Below are 24,048 nucleotides of genomic sequence, written 5' to 3'. Positions count from 1 at the left end.
GAAGAAGACTCCACAAACTCAACTTGATTTCTGGATGCCCGAGGGTCAGCCACAGAAACATCCAATCCTGAATGCATGGGGACAGACCAGGGCACAGCTTCACTCCTAACTGAATATCCGCCTCCCAACCAGCTTTCTCGCAAAGCTGCCATCTTCCTGCTCACTTGAAAGAAAAAGGAGCTTTATTCAGCCAGCAATCATGAATATCTTTCTATACATCTGAGCCAAACAGTACTCAAAAGTAAGCCATCCTATGGCAGAAACTAGTGTAAACAGTTCTTTTAGTGTTAGTGAAGTAAAACAATCAGCAATACTTTATAACATTTGAAACTTCAGCAAGTTCAGAAATGAAGTCAGTGGACACCAATCTAACAGTTTGCATGAGGTGGACCAGTGGCAGGTGAATTTCTGTTGTGCAATATTATAAGTTCTTGTGCACCCAACATCCACATGTGCTAGGTAGTCAGACCTCCCACCACGACACTCATGTTGCCTCAGAGAATACACTGCAACAATGATAAGGATTGTTCGGAGAAAATAAGTATGCACAGTTTAGTAAAGCTGTGGCTTCTGCCTTCTTCCAATATGCTCAAATAATGATGCGATTTTCCTCCAATTAACTCAAATATCACACTCTTCTATTGGCAGGCCTCTATCTTTCTACTTAATTGTTCACCATCAGATCCCTGCTCTACCTAGCAGGTGGCCAAACCTAGCATGTTCAGATCGAGCAGATTGCATGTTGCCCTCTCACCTGTAGGCAATGTAGTGACTAGCAGGTGGGGCAACAAATTCACAGCCCCAGGCACTAGCCATTACACCCACACACAGGCACTAGCCATTACACCCACACACAGAGGGAAGAGATTAGCTCTACTTCAGTGGTTTCCAACCTTTTGAATTCTGCGGACCCCACCTTTATTATTACTGGAACCCATGACCCCCACTGAATCATTACATGAATCCATAGAAACCCCACTGAGTCATTACTGGAAGCCGGGTTCCACGGCATAAACATTGTCGATCTTAACCACAAAACATTCAAACTACAGAAACAAGCATTCAGCAAACACATTTATTATGCAAACAATTATAAATACAAAAAAAAAATCATAGGAACATTGGATCGTTTCTAAATTCGACTGAAGTCGCATATCGTCCATACTGTATCCTGATTGATTCACCTGTACTGCTCCCACGAATCAATACGAGGATACTAATTTAATTTTTATCCTCAACTTTCAAATTCCTTGACATATACAGTAGGTTTTAAAATTTCGGTTGTACATGCGGCCACTTTATCTATATACCTTTAGCAATCTATTATTTAATTTTCTAAGCAGTCGTGGACCCGCTGAGGCGGCTCTGTGGACCCCCAGGGGTCCCTGGACATAGGCTGGGAACCACTGATCTACTTCGCAAATAAAATGTTCTCCAAGTTACATCCCTTGCCTTCATCATATGTAATCACTTATGGCCTGATGTACAAACCACTTTTTACAAATTCTGATGAGTATTTTTGAGACCAATGTTGAAACTCGCAAATCAACGTAGGTACCCATGGAACGTTTTAGGCTTTGGCAGTGGTCCCTTGTGCCACTGTATTCCAAAAACGTGAAAGGGTTCCATGGGAACATATTCCATTTTGTAAATCCATTGCCAGATGATCAGTCACAAAAAATATATACAAAAACCAATTTGCAATACGGACGAAATGCTAAAACATGCTCTTCCCAAACTGAGTAGTGGTTTCCACGCACAATCCCATTTCAGGAATCAGTACATGTTTACCAACTCCTAAAACTGGATTAGTACATGGGAATGAAAATGTCACTTACCCAGTGTACATCTGTTCGTGGCATTAGTCACTGCAGATTCACATGTTTCGCACAGTCAGCTGCCTGGTGTTGGGCTCGGAGTATTACAAGTTGTTTTTCTTCTAAGAAGTCTTTTTTGGTCACGGGACCGAAGGACTCCTCCCTCTTCGGCTCCATTGCGCATGGGCGTCGACTCCATCTTAGATTGTTTTCCCCGCAGAGGGTGAGGATGGAGTTGTTTGCTATAAATAGTGCCCATGCAATGGAGTGAATACGTATGTACATAAAAAGTTTATAATAATTATTTACAAATGTACAAATGTTTAAGATTTAAGATGTACTTCTAAACGGCTACAGGCTTCCCGGGGAGGCGGGAGGGCACATGTGAATCTGCAGCGACTAATGCCACGAACAGATGTACACTGGGTAAGTGACATTTTCAGTTCGATGGCATATGTTGCTGCAGATACACATGTTTCGCATAGACTATAAAGCAGTTACCTCCCCTAAAAGCGGTGGTTTAGCCTGTAGGAGTTGAAGTAGTTTGGAATAATGTTCTTAGTACAGCTTGGCCCACTGTAGCTTGTTGTGCATTTAGTACGTCTACACAGTAGTGTTTAGTAAATGTATGAGGCGTAGACCAGGTTGCAGCCTTACATATTTCGCTCATAGGAATGTTTCCTAGAAAGGCCATTGTAGCACCTTTCTTTCTGGTTGAGTGTGCCTTTGGTGTAATAGGCAATTCTCTTTTGGCTTTAAGATAGCATGTTTGAATACATCTGACTATCCATCTAGCAATGCCTTGTTTAGAGATTGGATTTCCTATGTGTGGTTTTTGAAAAGCTATGAACAGTTGTTTTGTTTTCCTGATTAGCTTTGTTCTGTCAATGTAGTACATTAGTGCTCTTTTGATGTCTAATGTATGTAGTGCCCTTTCAGCCACGGAATCTGGTTGTGGGAAGAACACTGGCAATTCTACTGTTTGATTTAAATGGAATGGTGAGATTACTTTTGGTAGAAATTTTGGATTTGTTCTTAGAACTATTTTATTTTTGTGTATTTGAATAAATGGTTCTTGTATGGTAAATGCCTGTATTTCACTTACTCTTCTGAGGGATGTGATTGCAATGAGAAATGCGACTTTCCAGGTTAGATATTGCATTTCACAGGAATGCATGGGTTCGAAAGGTGGACCCATGAGTCTTGTTAAGACGATGTTAAGGTTCCATGAAGGAACTGGTGGTGTTCTTGGTGGTATAATTCTTTTTAGCCCTTCCATGAATGCTTTAATAACTGGTATTCTAAATAGAGACGATGAATGAGTAGTTTGTAGGTAAGCAGATATTGCTGCGAGGTGTATTTTTATAGATGAAAAAGCGAGATTCGCTTTTTGCAAATGTAGTAAGTATCCCACTATGTCCTTTGTAGAGGCATGCAATGGTTGGATTTGATTGGTATGGCAGTAGCAGACAAATCTTTTCCACTTAGATGCATAGCAGTGTCTAGTGGAAGCTTTTCTAGCTTGTTTTATGACCTCCATACATTCTTGTGTGAGGTCTAAGTGTCCGAATTCTAGGATTTCAGGAGCCAAATTGCCAGATTCAATGATGCTGGGTTTGGATGCCTGATCTGTTGTTTGTGTTGTGTTAACAGATCTGGTCTGTTGGGTAGTTTGACATGCGGTACTAGTGAAAGGTCTAGTAGAGTTGTATACCAAGGTTGTCTTGCCCATGTGGGTGCTATCAGTATGAGTTTGAGTTGGTTTTGACTCAACTTGTTTACTAGATATGGAAGGAGAGGGAGAGGGGGAAAAGCGTATGCAAATATCCCTGACCAACTCATCCATAGAGCATTGCCTTGTGATTCGCGGTGTGGGTACCTGGATGCGAAGTTTTGGCATTTTGCGTTTTCTTTTGTTGCGAACAAATCTATCTGGGGTGTTCCCCAAATTTGAAAGTACTTGTTCAGAACTTGGGGGTGAATTTCCCATTCGTGGACTTGTTGGTGGTCTCGCGAAAGGTTGTCTGCTAGTTGGTTTTGGATCCCTGGAATAAATTGTGCTATTAGGCGAGTGTTGTTGTGAGTCGCCCACTGCCATATTTTTTGTGTTAGGAGACACAATTGTGTTGAGTGTGTTCCTCCTTGTTTGTTTAAATAATACATTGTCGTCATGTTGTCTGTTTTGACAAGAATGTATTTGTGTGTTATTATGGGTTGAAAGGCTTTTAACGCTAGAAATACTGCTAACAGTTCTAGGTAATTGATATGAAATTTTGTTTGGTGTACATCCCATTGTCCTTGAATGCTGTGGTGATTTGAGGTGTGCTCCCCACCCTGTCATGGAAGCATCTGTTATAACGTATTGAGGCACTGGGTCCTGAAATGTCCGCCCTTTGTTTAAATTGTTGCTGTTCCACCATAGAAGCGAGAGGTATGTTTGGCGGTCTACCAACACCAGATCTTGAAGTTGACCCTGTGCTTGTGACCATTGTGATGCTAGGCACTGTTGTAAGGGTCGCATGTGTAGTCTTGCGTTTGGGACAATGGCTATGCATGATGACATCATGCCTAGAAGTTTTAGCACAAATTTTGCTTGTATCTTTTGGTTTGGAAACATAGCACTTATTACCTTGTGGAATGCTTGCACTCTTTGTGGACTTGGAGTGGCAATTCCTTTTGATGTGTTGATGGTTGCCCCTAGATATTGTTGTGTCTGACACGGTTCGAGGTGTGACTTTGTATAGTTGATGGAGAAACCCAGTTTGTGAAGGGTTTGTATGACATATGTGGTGTCGTTTGTGCACTTTTTTACTGTGTTGGTCTTGATTAGCCAATCGTCTAGGTAAGGAAACACATGTATCTGTTGTCTCCTGATATGTGCTGCTACTACTGCTAGACATTTTGTGAATACTCTTGGTGCAGTTGTTATTCCGAATGGCAACACTTTGAATTGGTAATGTATTCCTTTGAATACGAACCTTAGGTACTTTCTGTGAGAAGGGTGTATCGGTATATGAAAGTACGCATCTTTTAGGTCTAATGTGGTCATGTAATCTTGCTGTTTGAGCAGTGGAATGATGTCTTGTAGTGTGACCATGTGAAAGTGGTCCGATATGATGTACGTATTTAGTGTCCTGAGATCTAATATTGGTCTTAATGTTTTGTCTTTTTTTGGAATTAGAAAGTACAGGGAGTAAACTCCTGTGTTTTTTTGTTGTACTGGTACTAACTCTATTGCATCCTTTTGCAGTAGTGCTTGAACTTCTAGTCCTAAAAGTTCTAAATGTTGAGGTGACATTTTGCGTGTTTTTGGAGGGATGTTTGGTGGGAATTTGTGGAATTCTATGCAATAGCCATGTTGGATTATTGCTAATACCCAATTGTCTGTTGTAATCTGCTGCCAAGATTGGTAGAATTGGCTTAGTCTTCCCCCCACTGGTGTTGAGTGAAGGGGTTGTGTGACTTGAAAGTCACTGTTTAGGTGGAGGTGTTTTTGGAGTCTGGAATCTTCCCCTACTCCTTGGGAATTGACCCCCTCTATATCCCCTGAAACCTCCTCTTTGGAATGAACCCTGATATGGTGTGGTTCTGGTTTGTTGGCTGGTGGTGTCTGTGGGTTGGCCACGAAACCCCCCTCTAAATGGAGTTTTTCTAAAAGAGCCTCTGCTCTGCGGGGAGTAGAGTGCGCCCATGGCTTTGGCCGTGTCTGTGTCCTTTTTAAGTTTTTCAATGACTGTGTCCACTTCAGGGCCAAAAAGTTGTTTCTCGTTGAAGGGCATATTAAGGACAGCCTGCTGGATTTCCGGTTTGAAACCTGAAGTGCGGAGCCAAGCGTGTCTCCTTATGGTGACAGCAGTGTTGACTGTTCTCGCTGCAGTATCTGCTGCGTCCATTGAAGAGCAGATTTGATTGTTTGAGATCGTTTGTCCCTCTTCAACTATTTGCTGCGCCCTTTTTTGGTATTCCTGTGGAAGATGGTCTATGAGAAGTTGCATCTCATCCCAGTGTGCGCGGTCATATCGGGCCAGCAGCGCTTGAGAATTTGCGATGCGCCACTGGTTGGCTGCCTGTGATGCTACTCTTTTTCCTGCCGCATCACATTTTCTGCTTTCTTTGTCCGGAGGTGGGGTGTCGCCAGATGTATGGGAATTTGCTCTTTTGCGAGCTGCCCCTACTACTACGGAGTCAGGTGGTAACTGCGAAGTAATAAACACTGGGTCTGTGGGTGGTGGTTTGTATTTCTTATCCACCCTTGGGGTGATGGCTCTTGATTTTACGGGCTCTTCAAAAATTTGTTTTGCGTGCCGTAACATCCCTGGTAGCATTGGGAGACATTGATATTGGCTATGTGTAGCCGAGAGGGTGTTAAATAAAAAATCATCCTCTATAGGATCGGAATGCAGTTGGACATTGTGGAATTCTGCTGCCCTAGCCACCAGTTGCGAGTATGAGGTACTGTCCTCTGGCGGTGACGGCTTTGTGGGGTATGAATCGGGATCATTGTCCGGCACTGGGGTGTCATATAGGTCCCAAGCGTCTTGATCCTGATTATCTTGACTTATGGTAGTTTGCGCTGGTGAGTGCATTTGTGGCGGTGTTTGTGCCGGCGATGCCTGTTGTGGTGGAGAGGGCGGAGGCGTGACTTTTTTAACCACTTTGGCTTGTGGTTGTGCGTCATCCTTGAGAAGTCCGATCCTTCTTTTTCTCATTATTGGGGGAAGGGTTGATATCTTCCCTGTGTCTTGCTGGATGTACAGTCTCTTTTGTGTGTAGTCTGATTCTACACTTTGGAGCTCTTGTCCAAATCTGTGCATCTGGCCACTTATTCCTTGTTCCTCTGTGTAGGATGGAGGTGTGGAACTTTTCGGCGCCGAGAGAGAATCTTTTTTCGGCTTCGGCACAGACAGAATTTTTGTGGCTTTCGGCAGGGTGTCTCGGTGCCGATGTTTTTCGGTGCCGGCATTTTGTTTTTGCCTCTCGGAGCCGCTATCTCGGCTCAGAGGTTGCTCCATGGCGGTCCCTCGACCGGAGTCGGGTGTCTTCGCTATGGGCGTGCCCTTTTTCGGCGCCTTCGACGGCTCGCCGGTTTTATGGGTCGAGCCATGGCCTGTTGGCAGTGGCGTCCCCTGGGCTTTTGTCTTCTCGATGGTTTTAATTTTCGACGTCTTACTCACTGTTTGTTGCGGTTGTTCGACGTCGGAGTCTCCGGATTCTGATTCCGGAACCGAGAATGTTTCCTCTTCGTCGTCGAAACGTTGTTTTGTCGGCGTGGACGCCATTTGTAGACGCCTGGCTCTTCGGTCCCGGAGTGTTTTTCTGGACCGGAAGGCTCGACAGGCCTCACAGGTATCCTCCTTGTGCTCGGGGGACAAGCACAAGTTACAGACCAAGTGCTGATCTGTATAAGGATACTTACTGTGACATTTTGGGCAGAAACGAAACGGGGTCCGTTCCATCGGCTTCGATGTCGCACGCGGTCGGGCCGACCAGGCCCCGACGGGGGATCGAAGCTACCCCAAAATCTTCCGATGATCGGTGTCGATGTACCTAACTATCCAGATACCGAACGGAACAATACCGACGCTTTCTTCCGAGATTCTGACTAACTTTCCGAACCGAAACACGGAGCGAAAAGGAATACGTCCGAACCAGACAGCGGAAAAAAAACAATCTAAGATGGAGTCGACGCCCATGCGCAATGGAGCCGAAGAGGGAGGAGTCCTTCGGTCCCGTGACCAAAAAAAGACTTCTTCGAAGAAAAACAACTTGTAATACTCCGAGCCCAACACCAGGCAGCGGACTGTGCGAAACATGTGTATCTGCAGCAACATATGCCATCGAACACACCTATTTTGCAGTCGGAAATTACATTTACAACTCCAAAATGGGTTTGTACGTCGGCACCCATGTTTGATGGAAAATGTCACTTACCCAGTGTACATCTGTTCATGGCATTAGTCGCTGCAGATTCACATGCTGTGCATAGTCCGCCGTCTGGTGTTGGGCTCGGAGTGTTACAAGTTGTTTTTCTTCGAAGAAGTCTTTTCGAGTCACGAGACCGAGGGACTCCTCCCACTTCGGTTCCATTGCGCATGGGCGTCGACTCCATCTTAGATTGTTTTCCCCGCAGAGGGTGAGGTAGGAGTTGTGTATGCTAGTAATAGTGCCCATGCAATGGAATGAATACGTATGTACCAAATGAAGGTTAAAGTAATATATTTACAAATGTACAAATGTTCAAGATACTTACAAACGGCTACAGGCTCCCGGGGAGGCGGGTGGGGGAATGTGAATCTGCAGCGACTAATGCCACGAACAGATGTACACTGGGTAAGTGACATTTTCCGTTCGGTGGCATGTGTAGCTGCAGATACACATGCTGTGCATAGACTAGCAAGCAGTTATCTCCCCAAAAGCGGTGGTTCAGCCTGTAGGAGTGGAGGTAGTTTGAAATAAAGTTCTTAGTACGGCTTGTCCTACTGTGGCTTGTTGTGCAGATAACACATCTACACAGTAGTGTTTACTAAATGTATGAGGCGTAGACCATGTTGCTGCCTTACATATTTCGTTCATTGGAATATTTCCTAGAAAGGCCATAGTAGCACCTTTCTTTCTGGTTGAGTGTGCCTTTGGTGTAATAGGAAGCTCTCTCTTTGCTTTAAGATAGCAGGTTTGGATGCACCTAACTATCCATCTGGCAATACCTTGTTTTGAAATTGGATTTCCTGTATGAGGTTTTTGAAAGGCAATAAATAGTTGTTTTGTCTTTCTAATTACTTTTGTTCTGTCAATGTAGTACATTAGTGCTCTTTTGATGTCTAATGTATGTAGTGCTCTTTCAGCTATTGAATCTGGCTGTGGGAAGAACACTGGTAATTCTACTGTTTGATTTAAGTGGAACGGTGAGATAACCTTTGGTAAGAATTTTGGATTTGTTCTTAGAACTACTTTATTCTTGTGTATTTGAATAAATGGTTCTTGTATGGTAAACGCCTGTATTTCACTTACTCTTCTTAGAGATGTGATGGCAATGAGAAATGCAACTTTCCACGTTAAGTATTGCATTTCACAAGAATGCATGGGTTCGAAAGGTGGACCCATGAGCCTTGTTAAGACAATGTTGAGGTTCCATGAAGGAACAGGTGATGTTCTTGGTGGTATAATTCTCTTTAGGCCTTCCATAAACGCTTTAATGACAGGTATTCTAAACAGGGAAGTTGAAGGAGTAATCTGCAGGTAAGCAGATATTGCGGCGAGATGTACCTTTATGGAAGAGAAAGCTAGATTGGATTTTTGCAAATGTAGTAAATATTCACTACATCTTTTGGAGACGCATGCAATGGATGAATTTGCTCATTATGGCAGTAATAAACAAATCTTTTCCATTTACTTGCATAGCAGTGTCTAGTGGAAGCTTTTCTAGCTTGTTTTATGACCTCCATACATTCTTGTGTGAGGTCTAAGTGTCCAAATTCTAGGATTTCAGGAGCCAAATTGCTAGATTCAGCGATGCTGGGTTTGGATGCCTGATCTGTTGTTTGTGTTGTGTTAACAGATCTGGTCTGTTGGGTAGTTTGACATGAGGTACTACTGACAGGTCTAGTAGTGTCGTATACCAAGGTTGTCTTGCCCATGTTGGTGCTATTAGTATGAGTTTGAGTTTGTTTTGACTCAATCTCTTTACTAGATATGGAAGGAGAGGGAGAGGGGGAAAGCGTACGCAAATATCCCTGACCAATTCATCCATAGAGCATTGCCTTGGGAGTACCTGTGTGGGTACCTGGATGCGAAGTTTTGGCATTTTGCGTTTTCTTTTGTTGCAAATAGGTCTATTTGAGGTGTTCCCCAAATTTGAAAGTAAGTGTTCAGTATTTGGGGGTGAATTTCCCATTCGTGGATTTGTTGGTGATCCCGAGAGAGATTGTCTGCTAGTTGGTTCTGGATCCCTGGAATAAATTGTGCTATTAGGCGAATATGGTTGTGAATTGCCCAATGCCATATTTTTTGTGTTAGGAGACACAACTGTGTCAAGTGTGTCCCCCCCTGTTTGTTTAAATAATACATTGTCGTCATGTTGTCTGTTTTGACAAGAATGTATTTGTGGGTTATCATGGGTTGGAATGCTTTCAACGCTAGAAATACTGCTAACAGTTCTAAGTGATTTATGTGAAACTTTCTTTGATGTATGTCCCATTGTCCTTGGATGCTGTGTTGATTGAGGTGTGCTCCCCACCCTGTCATGGAAGCATCCGTTGTTATAACGTATGTTGGCACTGGGTCTTGGAAAGGCCGCCCTTTGTTTAAATTTGTACTGTTCCACCATAGAAGCGAGATGTATGTTTGGCGGTCTATCAACACCAGATCTAGAAGTTGACCCTGTGCCTGTGACCATTGTGATGCTAGGCACTGTTGTAAGGGCCGCATGTGCAACCTTGCGTATGGGACAATGGCTATGCATGAAGACATCATGCCTAGTAGTTTTAATACTATTTTTGCTTGTATCTTTTGTGTTGGATACATGGTCTGTATTAACTTGTGAAATGTTTGAACCCTTTGTGGACTTGGAGTGGCTATCCCTTTTGTTGTGTTGATTGTCGCTCCTAAGTATTGCTGTGTTTGACACGGCAAAAGGTGTGACTTTGCATAGTTGATGGAGAAACCCAGCTTGTGAAGGATTTGTATAACATAATGTGTGATGTGAACACTTTGTTAGCGTGTTGGTTTTGATTAACCAATCGTCTAAGTAAGGGAACACGTGTATTTGCTGCCTTCTGATATGTGCAGCTACTACTGCTAGGCATTTTGTAAAGACTCTTGGCGCAGTTGTTATTCCGAACGGCAACACTTTGAATTGGTAATGTATTCCTTTGAATACGAACCTTAGGTATTTCCTGTGCGAAGGATGTATCGGTATATGGAAATACGCATCTTTTAGATCTAATGTTGTTATGTAGTCTTGCTGTTTGAGCAGTGGGATTACGTCTTGTAATGTGACCATGTGAAAGTGGTCTGATTTGATGTAGGTGTTTAGTGTTCTGAGATCTAGTATTGGTCTTAAGAGTTTTGTCTTTTTTTGGTATTAGAAAGTACAGTGAGTAAACTCCTGTGTTCTTTTGATGACATGGTACCAGTTCTATTGCGTCCTTTTGCAGCAATGCTTGAACTTCTAGTCCTAGAAGGTCTATGCTGTTTTGACATATTGTGTCTTTTCGGTGGGACGTTTGGAGGGAGTTGGAGAAATTCTATGCAATAACCATATTGGATAATTGCTAAGACCCAAGTGTCTGTTATTTCCTCCCAAGATTTGTAGAACTGGCTTAGTCTTCCCCCCACTGGTTTTGTGTGAAGGGGTTGTGTGACTTCTGAGTCACTTTATTTTGAGGGGTTTTGGGACCTTGAAATTTTCCCCCGTTTCTTGGGAATTGGCCCCCTCTGTATTGTCCCCGAAAATCGCCCCTTTGATATTGTCCCTGGTAGGTAGGTGGTCTTGTTTGTGAGGTGCTGGTTTCTGTGGGTTGACCTCGAAACCCTCCCCTAAAAGTTGTTTTACGAAATGTGCCAAATGTGCCTCTGTCCTGCGGGGAGTAGAGTGCACCCATGGCTTTGGCTGTATCGGTGTCCTTTTTTAATTTTTCAATTGCAGTGTCGACCTCCGGCTCAAACAATTGCTGTTCATTAAACGGCATATTGAGCACAGCCTGTTGTATTTCGGGTTTGAACCCAGATGTGCGCAGCCATGCGTGCCTCCTTATCGTGACTGCAGTATTTATTGTCCTTGCAGCTGTATCCGCTGCATCCATGGAAGACCGTATTTGATTGTTCGAGATACTTTGTCCCTCTTCCACCACCTGTTGCGCTCGTTTTTGGAACTCTTTGGGGAGGTGTTCGATGAGATGTTGCATCTCATCCCAATGAGCCCTGTCGTATCTCGCCAGGAGTGCTTGCGAGTTGGCGATGCGCCACTGATTTGCCGCTTGTGCTGCAACCCTTTTTCCCGCTGCATCAAATTTGCGGCTCTCCTTGTCCGGAGGTGGTGCGTCGCCTGATGTATGCGAGTTGGCTCTTTTACGAGCTGCCCCCACAACTACTGACTCTGGTGTCAGTTGTGATGTAATAAAACAGGGTCTGTGGGCGGAGCCTTGTATTTTTTCTCCACCCTTGGAGTTATGGCTCTGCTTTTAACTGGCTCTTGAAATATTTGTTTTGAGTGCCTTAGCATTCCTGGAAGCATGGGAAGGCTTTGATAATGGCTATGGGTGGAGGACAGGGTGTTAAAGAGGAAGTCATCCTCAATAGGCTCTGAATGTAGCGAGACATTATGGAATTCGCCTGCCCTAGCTACCACCTGTGCATATGATGTACTGTCCTCAGGTGGTGACGGTTTAGTTGGGTACGACTCTGGGCTATTGTCCAATACTGGAGCGTCGCAGAGGTCCCATGCATCCTGATCATCCTGGCTCATTGTGGTATGAGCTGGTGAGTGTTTTAATGGTGGAGTTTGTGCCGGTGATGCATGAGTTGATGGTGGTGGAGTTACCTTCTTTACCACCTTCGCTTGTGGTTGCTTGTCTCCTTGCTGGAAGTCAAGTTTCCTTTTCCTTTTGATTGGGGGAAGAGTGCTAATCTTCCCTGTATCCTTTTGAATAAAGATCCGCTTTTGCGTGTGATCTGGCTCAATTGTTTGTAATTCCTCCTCAAATCTGTGTTTTTTAGTTGAGAGGACAGTCCCTGTTCCTGAGTAGGAACCAGTTTTCGGTACGGTTGCCGGGCGTTTCGGCACCGAAACCGTGTCCCTGGATTTTTTTGGCTCCGACAAGATCTTTTGTCTTTTCGGCGTCGTGCCCTCTCGGTGCCGACCAACTTCGGTGCCGCTGTGTCGGTGCCGAAAATTTTCTGCGTCACTCTCTCGGTCCAGAGATTGCTGCGTGCCTGTATCTCGACCGGAGTCGGATGACTTCGACAGCAGCTCGCCCTTTTTCGGTGCCGTTGGACGGTCACCTACTTTCCGGGTTAAGCCATGGCCTGTTGGCGGTGACGTCCCCTGGGCTTTGTCAGTCTTTTCGTGTGATTTTTGTTTCGACGTCTTACTCACGGTTGGTGGTTCTTCGACGTCGAATTCTTCGGAATCCGACTCGTGGATGGAGAAAGATTCTTCTTCCTCCTCCTCGAACCGTTGTTGTCCTGTCGGCGTGGACGCCATCTGCAACCTCCTGGCTCTTCGGTCTCTGAGCGTTTTCCTCGACCGAAACGCGCGACAGGCTTCGCACGTATCCTTGTGCTCGGGGGACAGGCACAAGTTACAGACCAAATGTTGTTCCGTATAAGGATATTTATTATGGCATTTAGGACAGAATCGGAACGGGGTCCGTTCCCATCAGTCTCGATGTCGCACGCGGTCGGGCCGACCAGGCCCCGACGGATGATCGAAATTACCCTGAAGGGCTACCGAAGCTCTACAAGATTCGGTGTCGATTTGTTCTAACTACCCCGATACCGAACGAAACAATACCGACGAAGTTTCTGAGATTCTGACTAACTTTCCGACCCGAAACACCGAGCGAAAAGGAACACGTCTGAACCCAACAGCAGAAAGAAAACAATCTAAGATGGAGTCGACACCCATGCGCAATGGAACCGAAGTGGGAGGAGTCCCTCGGTCTCGTGACTCAAAGACTTCTTCGAAGAAAAACAACTTGTAACACTCCGAGCCCAACACCAGACGGCGGACTATGCACAGCATGTGTATCTGCAGCTACACATGCCACCGACCACACAATTTTGGCGTGGTAACTGCCCAAAAGTAAGCATGTGTTTACCCCCCCCCCCCCCCCCACACACACACACACACACTTGAAGCCTCCTTTTCCATTAAGCTGCTTTTCTGTTTTGCTCTTCATATACAGGCAATGTTAGACTGTTCTTGCCAATGTAGAGGAATAATACCTTCAAAAGTTTCGCGCACAGAAATATATGGCTGCCCCCATTTCTCTGCTACCAACTCTTTTGACCCCCTCTTTCTCTGGGTTAAATGCCACGAAGGAGATGTCATGCCCCGAAGGGAGTGAAATGGAAAAATTAAAAAGCTGCTATAGCCATTGTAAAGAAATGGCTCCCTGTTGCAGTTACCCCCCACTTTTTGCCTGATACTGATGCTGACTTGACTGAGAAGTGTGCTGGGACCCTGCTAACCAGGCCCCAGCACCAGTGTTCTTTCACCTAAAATGTACCATTGATTCCACAATTGGCAGACCCTGGCATCCAGATAAGTCCCTTGTAACTGGTACTTCTAGTACCAAGGGCCCTGATGCCAAGGAAGGTCTCTAAGGGCTGCAGCATGTCTTATGCCACCCTGGAGACCTCTCACTCAGCACAGACACACTGCTTGCCAGCTTGTGTGTGCTAGTGAGGACAAAACGTGTAAGTCGACATGGCACTCCCCTCAGGGTGCCATGCCAGCCTCTCACTGCCTATGCAGTATAGGTAAGACACCCCTCTAGCAGGCCTTACAGCCCTAAGGCGGGGTGCACTATACCATAGGTGAGGGTACCAGTGCATGAGCATGGTACCCCTACAGTGTCTAAACAAAACCTTAGACATTGTAAGTGCAGGGTAGCCATAAGAGTATATGGTCTGGGAGTCTGTCAGACACGAACTCCACAGCACCATAATGGCTACACTGAAAACTGGGAAGTTTGGTATCAAACTTCTCAGCACAATAAATGCACACTGATGCCAGTGTACATTTTATTGCAAAATACACCCCAGAGGGCACCTTAGAGGTGCCCCCTGAAACTTAACCGACTGTCTGTGTAGGCTGACTAGTTCCAGCAGCCTGCCACACTAGAGACATGTTGCTGGCCCCATGGGGAGAGTGCCTTTGTCACTCTGAGGCCAGTAACAAAGCCTGCACTGGGTGGAGATGCTAACACCTCCCCCAGGCAGGAGCTGTAACACCTGGCGGTGAGCCTCAAAGGCTCACCCCTTTGTCACAGCCCAGCAGGGCACTCCAGCTTAGTGGAGTTGCCCGCCCCCTCCGGCCACGGCCCCCACTTTTGGCGGCAAGGCTGGAGGGAACAAAGAAAGCAACAAGGAGGAGTCACTGGCCAGTCAGGACAGCCCCTAAGGTGTCCTGAGCTGAGGTGACTAACTTTTAGAAATCCTCCATCTTGCAGATGGAGGATTCCCCCAATAGGATTAGGGATGTGACCCCCTCCCCTTGGGAGGAGGCACAAAGAGGGTGCACCCACCCTCAGGGCTAGTGGCCATTGGCTACTAACCCCCCAGACCTAAACACGCCCTTAAATTTAGTATTTAAGGGCTACCCTGAACCCTAGAAAATTAGATTCCTGCAAACTACAAGAAGGACTGCCTAGCTGAAAACCCCTGCAGAGGAAGACCAGAAGACGACAACTGCCTTGGCTCCAGAAACTCACCGGCCTGTCTCCTGCCTGCCAAAGAACTCTGCTCCAGCGACGCCTTCCAAGGGACCAGCGACCTCTGAATCCTCCGAGGACTGCCCTGCTTCGAAAAAGACAAGAAACTCCCGAGGACAGCGGACCTGCTCCAAAAAGACTGCAACTTTGTTTCAAGGAGCAGCTTTAAAGACCCTGCCATCTCCCCGCAAGAAGCGTGAGACTTGCAACACTGCACCCGGCGACCCCGACTCGGCTGGTGGAGAACCAACACCTCAGGGAGGACCCCCGGACTACTCTCCGACTGAGTACCAAAACCTGTCCCCCCTGAGCCCCCACAGCGCCGCCTGCAGAGGGAATCCCGAGGCTTCCCCTGACCGCGACTCTCTGAAACCTAAGTCCCGACGCCTGGAAAAGACCCTGCACCCGCAGCCCCCAGGACCTGAAGGACCGGACTTTCACTGGAGAAGTGACCCCCAGGAGTCCCTCACCCTTGCCCAAGTGGAGGTTTCCCCGAGGAAGCCCCCCTTGCCTGCCTGCAGCGCTGAAGAGATCCCTTGATCTCTCATAGACTAACATTGCGAACCCGACGCTCGTTTCTACACTGCACCCGGCCGCCCCCGCGCTGCTGAGGGTGAAATTTCTGTGTGGGCTTGTGTCCCCCCGGTGCCCTACAAAACCCCCCTGGTCTGCCCTCCGAAGACGCGGGTACTTACCTGCAAGCAGACCGGAACCGGGGCACCCCCTTCTCTCCATTCTAGCCTATGCGTTTTGGGCACCACTTTGAACTCTGCACCTGACCGGCCCTGAGCTGCTGGTGTGGTGACTTTGGGGTTGCTCTGAACCCCCAATGGTGGGCTACCTTGGACCAAGAACTGAACCCTGTAAGTGTCTTACTTACCTGGTAAAACTAACAAAAACTTACCTCCCCCAGGAACTGTGAAAATTGCACTAAGTGTCCACTTTTAAAGTAGCTATTTGTGAATAACTTGAAAAGTATACATGCAATTGAAATGATTCAAAGTTCCTAATGTACTTACCTGCAATACCTTTCAAACAAGATATTACATGTTAAATTAAAATAAACTAAGAAAAGATATTTTTCTATAACAAAACTTATTGGCTGGATTTGTCTCTGAGTGTGTGTACCTCATTTATTGTCTATGTGTATGTACAACAAATGCTTAACACTACTCCTTGGATAAGCCTACTGCTCGACCACACTACCACAAAATAGAGCATTAGTATTATCTCTTTTTACCACTATTTTACCTCTAAGGGGAACCCTTGGACTCTGTGCATGCTATTCCTTACTTTGAAATAGCACATACAGAGCCAACTTCCTACAGCCATTATCTTTAGTAAAGTGGTTTTGGCGAAGTCATTTTTAGAGGTAGAGTTGGACAATTTCTACAAGACGTTTGTAGATTCTTAGGGAATTCTTCAATACGGAGTGATTCTGGGGTTCTTAAAGAACGTCTTATATTCCCCCCAGTTCTCATTAGGCATTTCTTTTTTTAAATATTTTATCCTACTATAGTTACCTATGTCTGAGATTAATTTTATCCACATTCTAGATAACCACTGCCTTCTCTGATACTAGAGGTGGGAACTGGAAAAACGCCACTAACCATTTTCCTTTGGTCTTTCAGCCCAAGGTTGAGGAGTATCATTTGCAGGGCTTCCTTCGGATACAAGTCCCCATTAGACATTGGAAATGTGTAACAATGTCTTCTGAGGTACCTTGCAGATCATTCTTATCAAGGACACTTATTAATGTGAATCTATACAGTCCCAAAGCAGATTTCAGAAAGCCCATCCCAATCACGGTCTTCTTGAGCTGAACGTCGGCTAGTCATTGCTCACCGGAATCCCTGCATTAACGCTGACCACACTGAAAGTCATTACATCGGGATATAAAGTATCCAGTAGAGAACATACAAAGTTGAAAATGTTTGGTCAAACAAAACTTCTAGCTGATGTGTGTCGCTAACAGCTTCTTCAGAAGCATACTTCTATTGACTGAGCTGGTTTCACTGAGCAGGGAAAAGCCTAAACTAGAGGGGAAAAAAAGAAGAAAAAAAAAAGAAAAAAAAAAAGAGAATAACTGCAGACCACTCAAGATAAGCAAAATACATGGTGCAAGGGCGCTTCAATTAGAAAATAATGAAGTCATCAAATACAAGTATCCTGCTGAACCAAATTATGAAGTAACAAAGTAGACAAGTTGTTGGTCAATGAGGTAGGAGTGGGTGTGTCCTCAGTTTTAACACTCAAACCGTGAATGTTTCCTTTCCCCTCGTGTCTAAAGTCTATAAGTTACGAAGACTAACAAAGCAGTACTTTGACAGTGGGACATTAAGCAAGTACATAAATTATATGCTGTTAAACATCTTAAATCATTCAAGGGATATACTTCTAATGATGACTGCCATTCCTAGAAAGGAAAATAGATGGTATTATGAGGTAACTCTGCACAAGCTGGCTTGGTGGAAGATGAACACAGGGAAAGAATTATGCTTTTAAAGTTCTGTGAGACAATCCCCAACCATCACAGACTGCTCTGAAACCAGGCCTGTACCAGCCTTTCCTTCATATTTTATGTGGAGATGGTACACCAGAGGAGACCACAGACTCTCTCCTCCCCTCCCCTCCCCCCCCCCGATCTATATCTATTCCAGGTGCTCTGTGTCCCATCTGCCAGCAATGATGGTCCCAAGCTTTTTCCTCAGAGATACTTTTTCCTCAGAGATACAAATTGCGCTGGACAAACTGCTTTGGGGCTGCACCCTCTGAAATATCATGTTCCCCTGCAGAACCCACAAGTGCTATCCTGCACCAGGGACGTGAAGGTTGCACAAGGCCAAGAACCCAAGAACCCTCAGAACCACAAACATCACGCTCATATCTGCAAAGGTTGAAAGGCCATGAACGTCTCTGGATCCAAGATGCCTGTCGTGCTGAGAATTCTTGATCTAAGTATTGAATGGGACTTAGGTTAGCTGATGGAAAACCTATGGGATGACAAATGTGAGATTCTCCAAAGGCAGTGCACAGTTGACTGCAGCAAGCCAGGTACAGTAACACACTTATCAAGTCACTAATAAAGGGCTGCGACCCCCGCTATTAACTTCACAAACAGAGGGGTTGAGGTGAGGCCAAAGGGCAGACCAAATAGGAAGTGTCCTGACCCCACCATAAACCACAGGCAATGACTGTGGAACTGCAGGACTGGTATATGAGAATAAGCCGCCTGCAAAACAAAGGACACAATCAAATCGGAGTCAAGAGCTGAGAACCAGATACAGAGATCATTTTGAATGTGTGCTTCCATGAGAAGACATTCAGAGGCTGAAGATCCGAATAGGCCTGACCACTGAATCCTTTGGCAATAGAAGGTGGGACTATAACCGCTCCCATTTTTCTGAGTGTGGTACACACTGAATGGACCCCTTAACTAGGGCCGAATTTGCCCACTACAAAAATATGGCAGTGCAGACCAACAAAATTTGAGTTGACACAAGGGATGCATGCAGGTTCCCATCAGTATCCAGTCCACTCAAGCACGATTGTAGGAACTCATCCGCCATCTGGTGCACAGCAATATGTATGAACTGGACCAGTGTCTGAACCAGAAGTATTTCTAACATATGTCAAATGTAAGTAATCCTCTAAGGAAAAGCCTCTATACAGGTCATACCAGACACCACATCTATGACGGTCAAACTCAGAGTGGGAGGTGGCGAGATCTCTGGGATCATATTGTAAACCCCAAGTCAGGCAAAAGGGTTAGTGTGTGGAAGACGTTCCATGTCCAAACCAGATAATTCCACTCTGCTACCTTAGCCTGGCCTCAGAGTCTGCCAAGAATGGAAATTCATAGACTCCTCCCCTACTCCGTGAACCCACCATTACACACACACCACCTTGGTGAATCAATGAGGTCATCAGACCAAACGGTAGAATCAGAGAACCTGTGTGCAAGAAGAATTAGGAGATGACGGTAGGCATCTTTGAAGTCAAAGGGCACAAGCCTATATTACTGAATGAAAAGATTCAAGAGCCAATGTGCAAGATCATTCTCTTCAAGGTCCCCACCTCCAAGCTGCGTTTAACAGGTCAAGAACCTCCGCCTCCAAGATGGAGACCAAAGAGATGGTCCTGGTGTAAGAACAGTGGGACAGAGAAGACAAGCTGTCAGTGGTTGCAGATAAACTGGGTCACTCAGCAATTTTCTGTGACAGTCTGGTGGACAGATGAGACCTCCCTTCTATAGGAAGTAGATTCTAAATGGAGGTAAGTTTTTTTGCCTAGAAAGGAGGGATAGAGATATTGACATGCTTGAAGCAGTATTAAGTTTAATGGTGACAGGACTGTTCTGATCTGCAGAAGCCACGAAAGTTTCAGCACTCCTGGAAGAACTGCTTTCCAGTGTAGGCAAGGCCAACAAATGTACCATTGCACAATCGTTTTGAATCACTCCAGGGAGGAGTCTGCTTTTGCTACAAAGAGCCATTCACCATTAAAATGCATGTTCATTAGCGTTGCTTGGCAACCTAATTAGGCTGCAGAGCATATCCAAGTGTGATGGTGCAGGGTAACTACTTAGGCCATGGATCCAGCAAATGAGTCGGCAGAATTTAAGCAACACTTGAAGATTTGTTCAGAGGTGCCTCGTCCATCACAGACACAATTCTATCAGGAAGAATGACGACTGACACTGTTGCCAGCTAGAATAAAACATGGAAATAGAGGCCATGAAGAGATGACAAAGCAGTGCAAAGAGCTATGCTGCCAGAGATAAACCCTTTAGTCGATGGAGAAAGGCCTCTTAGACTCAATTTGAAGAGACCTTTAGAGAAAGGTTGGTGTTAAGTTTGGCCTAAGAGGCTTTTGACCACCAGACTCTCCGTAGACAAATGCAGAAACAATCCTAGGATGAAGGTCTGTCGTCATGAAATTGGGAGAATGTCCTAAGGTAAACAAAGACTCCTCTTAAAGTGAACGAAGCACACTGAATGCCCCCTTGCAAGGTGAAAAAGCCACTTGCATTCTGCACATCCAAGTAAAAGTTACCATTCGCACTGTAAGGTGGAAAGACGATTCAGTCTCAGAGTTATCATCCTCTATGCTGTCACAGTATTTTTCTGGTATAGCAAGAGCATCAGATTCCAGTCCCAGTAATCCTTTGGCCTGCAAGAATGGGGTCTGCCAGGGCTTCTGCACATAAGCAGGTACAAGCCTAGAGGATGAAGGGTCATCCAGATTTTATGCAGCATGGTCTCATTCTTAACAGAATGGGCAAATGGAATTGTAAATGCCAGCTTACCTTATTCTATATCCGAACTAGCTCCAAAGAGGAGGAAGAGACCAGTGACAGAAAACTGCAATGAGACTCCAAGCAGTTTCTGCAAAAATCCAATCTCATGTTCAGACAGAAAACAAACAAAACAAAAAAAATAAAAATGTAAAAATAAAAATAAAACTTCGACCACTGTTCTCCGGAGGCCTTTGGATGTATTGAAGGAGTAGGAACGCCAAAGAATCATGCTCAGGTCCAAAATGAACAAGTTCTTGCTTTTGTTAAGCAGGTAACGTCCTAGTCCCTCCGGACCTGGGCAGTAGGGCTTCATAAACATGTGCAGAGATGCCAGTGTCGCCGCCTGGCAAATGTCCAGAGCTAGCACATCGCATGCAAGAACACTACTAGCAGCGTTTGTGATAATGGTAGGAGCTCACAGTCCTTCTGGGGGTTGCTCTTCATCTAGCCACACAGCAGATCTTGTTGCTTAACAATCCATCAGGAGATTGTTCTCTTTTGAACCACTTTGCCCTTTTTCAATCCAAAGAAGTTAATGAAAAGTCTGTCTTCCTGGCTCTATGTAGAAACTCAGGGCTTCTTAGGGGCCAGCCTGAGTCGTCCCTTCCTCCTTGGAGTGATGGAGTGGTGCTTAGAAAGCGGGCAAGGTCATGAATTGCCCAATCTTGAAGGGTGTTGCTACCTTTGGCAAGAATGCAGCTTTTGGACATTTTTTTGTGCATAGGACCTGTTTATCTGGGAAAACGGAGATGCAGGGCTGTACCACAGACATCATGCCTTTAGATTATTGTTTCACCTCACAGATGTTCGGTTAATGAGGCACGCAGTCTTTATGGCGAGCAGACTGAAAAGACAGCTGTACATAGGCTCGAAAGGAGTGCACTTCAGGTGAGGGCCAAATTAAGGTTTAACTGCAGAAAAATAAATGGAAGTAGTAGGCAACATATGGATCAGCTCCTTTAAAATCTAGATAAATTTAAGAGGGATCCCTAGTGCAGGAACCATAAAAAGGGTTAACGGTAACTTTCAACTGTTGCCAGAAGGCCTTGCAGGGGTAAATAAAGTCAGAACATAACGGACAATTGTGTATTCAAGGGTTGGTTGTTGCTGGAGGAACACCAACTTCTCCCAGTGCCTGGCGGCCGAGAGAACACCAACCACTTCGGGATGCAGGTCAAAAGCCATACACTGGCACTGCTCAATCTTCATGCATGGAGGTGTAGATTGTACAGGAGCAGTGCGGGATCCTCCCAAAGAAGCAGCCCATCAGAAAACATGTTCTCATCACCAGAAGCTCCAAGTACCACACTCTTCTCACCCAGTATGGAGCCACTAGGATGACTTGGGCCTGATCTATCTTGCTATGTTTCAGCTTAAGCATTCTGTGCTTGAGAGGCGGGCAGAAAAAAAAAAAAAAAAAAAAAAAAAAACAAGTATAGGAGTCTAGATCCACAACGCTGGTGGAAGCTATTTCCATGGAAAAACTGCCTTGCAAAAAACTTTGACACTGCACATTCTCTGCAGTGGTGAACAGAGCGTGGCAGGATTCTCCCTAGTGCTGGAAGAGGCCCTGGTATCACCCCCAAGTGTAACTTTCATTTGTGACCTGCTAGGCAAAGTCAGCAGAGAGAGTCAGTCCTTGCATTAAAAGACCCTGCCAGACGCTGGGTGGTCAGGGATATGCCCTGAATATTAAGCCACTTCCGGAAACGTAGACTCTAACAGGGTCCAGGACGCTACTCTGTACTGTTAATGGCACGACCACATAGGGGATGGTGGTCTTGTTGTGAGAAACTGTATCCATTATTTTCACACACACACCCTTTTTAACAGAAATAACTGCTTTAGTGCAAAGCAATTTGCTCATAACTCCAACAAGTTGATATGAAAGCAAGCTTCTGCTGGAGTCCAGAGTCCCCCAACCCTCACCTTTTCCGTGTGGTGCCCCCATCTCAACTAAGCATCCATCACAACAGTTAGCTCTGGGTGAGGGGGAAAAGAGGGGTCCAGCTGCTGGTCCTACTGCAATCAAGCAACCACCACTGCAGGTTTTTCACATTCGCCTCCTACATCTGGATGGACTCGGACAGGTCTCCTTGCTGCTGAGCACAGAAGCTTCAAATCCCACTGCACTGCCCACATGTGTTACTGGGTGTCATCCACAAGTAGGATGCAACAGATCACAAGGACCAGAAGACTCACTGCTGCTCTCACTAATATCTAGGTCAAAGTGTGAAATATACAGCTCACAGTTCGAATGTCCTTGACTCGTTGAAGCAGTGGGAAATGCAGTGTCAAGGATGGCTCAAATGAAGGAAGCCATTGCCAGGAGTCAAGTGTGACTGACATGTTGATAGAAAAGCCCAATGATTTTGCTGCTGCCATCAGTCAGTTGTCAAGGTATGGTAAGAGTGTTTTTCCCAAGCGCCACAGACCGGCTGCAACCACCACCATCACCTTAATGAACACCCAAGGTGCACTGTTAAAGCCAACAGGGAGCCACAGTGATCCAAGAATACTTGTGACATTCTTGAAACTACAGGAATAGTTTGTTGGACTGCAAGATGGGGATGTGAAAACAGGTGCCCTGCAAACCAACGCTACAACCCAATCTCCTTGATCTGATGCAAACAGCCTATAGGCCAGAGATAGCATTTTGAACTTTTCTTTCTAGACAAAATGTTCAGAAGGCGTAGATCAAGTATGGGGCGATGGTCTGTTTTTTTCAGCATCAGGAAATAATGTCTGATGTTAGCACCCTCCCTATTGCTCACTTGTGGAAGGCAGTTTGAACTTCTCTTCGGAGTAAGGACACATTGGTCCTACAGTTGGTGGTGCGGTGTGGGAGGCATATCTAGTGTGAGAGAAGGGAAGGAACGTGATTATCAACATTCCACAATATGGAGCAAATGTCCCTACCCTGAAAAGAAAGGTGGGCCTGTTGCTATTGGAGTGTATATTGAAGCTGCCAGTATGTATATTTCATTGAAAGGGGCGAAGCTGCTTTGATATCTGCCGAACATGTGGGGGGTAGACTAAGAGAGTGAAGTTTGGCTTTGGCCTCTACATCTTTCCAGGGAAAAGTTTTCATTCACTCTGAACAACCTAGAGCTGTGGTATGATATGTCCATGGAGGACGGCTGAAGAAGTCAGTGGAGCAAATCCAGGAGTACTGCTGGTTCCAACTGCCCTACCCAGATAGTCATGTGTAACCCTGGACAGATGGAGCATTTTGAAGCGTCCTGGCCATTTGTGAACAATTATTGTAGGGTTGGCCACATCATCTGGGAGAGTTGACAAGACTACAATCGCTCTGTCCCATATGTGTGGATCCCTCTAGGAGAATAGTGTTCCCAGACCTGAAGGCAAGGATGGTAGGAGATGACATTTATAGAAAGTTCACATTCACTTGGACTTCCTGCCAGGCAGAGTAGTTTGAAAAGCATTGATGTTCAGATGACTGGTAGATTCATGTCCCACTAGGTTCTCTGGGATGGGG

General features: G+C 45.5%; 1 protein-coding gene across 7 annotated transcripts in view; it reads right to left on the bottom strand.

Annotated features, from left to right (window-relative positions):
• Nucleotides 1-24,048, bottom strand: part of EIF4G1 (eukaryotic translation initiation factor 4 gamma 1) — a 723,480-nt gene that overhangs the window by 525,181 nt on the left and 174,251 nt on the right. The window lies entirely within an intron of this gene.

The sequence above is a fragment of the Pleurodeles waltl genome, chromosome 11, assembly GCF_031143425.1.
Source record: "Pleurodeles waltl isolate 20211129_DDA chromosome 11, aPleWal1.hap1.20221129, whole genome shotgun sequence".
NCBI classification, from domain to species: domain Eukaryota; kingdom Metazoa; phylum Chordata; class Amphibia; order Caudata; family Salamandridae; genus Pleurodeles; species Pleurodeles waltl.
Note: the sequence above shows the minus strand (reverse complement) of the source record. Positions and strands in the feature narration are given on the sequence as shown.